Consider the following 2,801-nt stretch of genomic DNA (forward strand, 5'->3'; position numbering starts at 1 on the left):
CAAAACCTTGACCTAATAGGGTGTTGTTCTGTTTACTAGTAATTGCATTTTCAGCAGCATGGCCCATGAAAGGACAGTGAGGAGGCAGTAACCACAGCAAGTTGAACAAGGAAAGTTTAATATAAAGAACTATTAACTATTTAAAGCGAACTAACTATTATGAGGGAATAAAAGAGAACTCTAAAGAATACTGGAAGGCAGAGGAAAGTACTGAAAGAAGGAGAAGTCGGAGTTCCCTTCCTGACTCAGACAGGAGCACCCATGGAACATTTGTCTAGCCTAAGGAGAAATAGAGTACACCTGATTTGGAAGGATCTAAGCGGAGAGGAGTATAACAGAGGCCAGGCAGACTAATAGACAGACCAACAGGTTTAGTTTATGATGCTTGCCTGAAGCAACAAAGCCTTTCTGACAAGAAACCAGCCCAGGAACAGAACTTAGATACAGCATCACCAGGAGTGGAAGGCAAGGGAGGGGGCACATAAGACATTAAGGCTCTCACCAGGTGGACACTGGTTGTTTTGTCCTGCATTAGCCCTCTGCTCTTCTTGGAGTCTGTGTGGCTCCATGTCTGTCTTGACTATGCCGAATTAGTGGGGAGGCAAGATTTTGTCACCTGTAGGGACTGCACTGCAGAAGGAAGTAGGGGAGTGCTCATCAGCCCAGGTCAGATACCAGCATCTCCAACTCTTTGCAAATGGAAATGACACACTTCCTTAGATATATGAACGCAACCTAAGGCCCCCTCCATGATGGCCTTGTGGTCATCAGAGGAGAGACCTTGGAACATTCAGGCAGGAAAGATGAGACCGCATAGCATGCGTTAGGAGAGAGAAATATGGACCTTGTTTTAAGTTAACAGACTTCAAAAAGCTATTTAAACAGGTGTCCTGAAAAGAAGATTTTGCAAGCGGATCCCAGTATTTGTTTAGTAGAGTATTAGAGCTCTATGAGAGGGTCACAGAGTTTGTTAGTTCAGAGTTTACATTTTAAAAAATGTGACCTGAAACTGGATTTTCTCTTGAGGACAGGATCATGGAAGGTGAGCCTCGGCCCTCAAATTCCTCCATATGCTCCCTAGGGCACTGTACAGTTGAGGGACAACCCCTACAAGTGTCCGCCATGTCCTATTCTGTGTCCCTTGTGCTTCTCAGTTGGCACAACGGGAAGAAGACTTAGAGAGGAAAACCATGTGGCAGAGGACAGAGTGAAATGGCCTGGTAGTCAAGAGGCCCTTGTCCTCGTCCCAGCTCTGAAATCAGCGTGCTGGCAGGAATAAAGGCAAGTCCTTTCTGCTCTGTGGGCCTCAAGGTCCCTACCTATAAAGTTACAGCTATTTCAGCGCCAGGGCCCCATCAGAAAAGTCAAAAGATGACAGAGCTGACAAAACCAGAATTTGGGGAAAAGGTGAAGAGAATGAGCAGCAGAGGCAAAAGCCCTTAGCCTGATCTCCTGGTGTTAGCACTTGGGAAGGTGACTCACTCTCACCCACCCAGAACTACCCATCATTCCTGGCCCACTACTCCCATTTTCTCCCCTGACCTCCTTGGGGAAAGAATTTCTGTTAATCATAGGGTGGATTGCCTTAGTCATCAATTCAATAGGGGCTACTTCCTAGAGTACAGAGTCACGTGGATGGTTTATCTGCACCAGGAGCTAATATTGTTTGAAAGCTCTGAGTCCTGACACACCTCACTGCACACTTGCACAGCAAGTTTTTTGTGCCTTGCCACCACCAAAGCCCAGGTTTACAGCCTCCTGGGCACTTCGCATTGATCAAATAGTGTATCTCACACATTCTAAATTCTGTGGCCCTCTCACTGGCCCTCTTCTCTTCTCCCCTTCTCTTCATCCAAAGCTCACCCACACTTCCACCCTGCTCAAGTGTGTTATCCACTAGGACACCTTTTCTGTCCCTTCTCTGATTCTCCAATATTAGCTGGCTTGATGGTCCACTCTCCTGGGAGTGTTCTGCCCAAGTACTCTGACTGGTGTCAATAAGTGTGACCATGATGATTGTGATAAAGATACCACTCATTTAGTCCACTATTATATACAACTGTGGGGTCAGCCCTTGTACTATCTTCCTGTTTTATTTAAGGTGCATCACCAAAATTATAGGTATTATATTTCATAATATAATTTTACTTCTAATATAATTCTATTTTCAAAGGTTACTAGAGGAGAGCTTACACTCTGACTTGAAAACCTTTATCACACTGTATTCCCGACAAGAAATCTCCAGGAATACCCTGATTAGCCCCAGAAATCATTAGTCTTTACCCTGAATTAGAATAACATGTCTAACTACTATGTGAGATGAACTCACCTTCCCCCATCTCATACCCCCAGGCCTTCTGAGCGCACTACCATACAGATGGGCTCTAGGAGAATAATAGGCCTCAGAACAGAATTCATTTGGGTTCCCCCAAAACTGACCCTCTCAGGATGAACTTGATCTGACTTTCCTTACCTGACATCAAAAGAATATAAGTAGCCTTTGACATATCCCACTAGGATTAAAGCGTATGACTAGAGTTCTTTCCTTTCCTTGTTGACTTTATACGTTCTTTCAAGCTTATAGTTTCTTTTATGGGAAGACTGAAAGATGTGTGGTAGCTAAAAAGAAATTCAGTTTCCCCTAACTGCCCAAAGTTGGCAAACAACCATCAAATCTGGAGTGGAGAGTGTTGGGGCTTCTCCCTGTGGGTGAGATGTCTAAGTGAAGGCTGGATAACCAGCTGCCAGAAGATTCTACACTGACGGCTGGAAATCGGGAGTCCTGAAGGTAGTTCTCACCT

This window comes from Hipposideros armiger, unplaced genomic scaffold (genome assembly GCF_001890085.2).
Source record: "Hipposideros armiger isolate ML-2016 unplaced genomic scaffold, ASM189008v1 scaffold_18, whole genome shotgun sequence".
Taxonomy (NCBI): domain Eukaryota; kingdom Metazoa; phylum Chordata; class Mammalia; order Chiroptera; family Hipposideridae; genus Hipposideros; species Hipposideros armiger.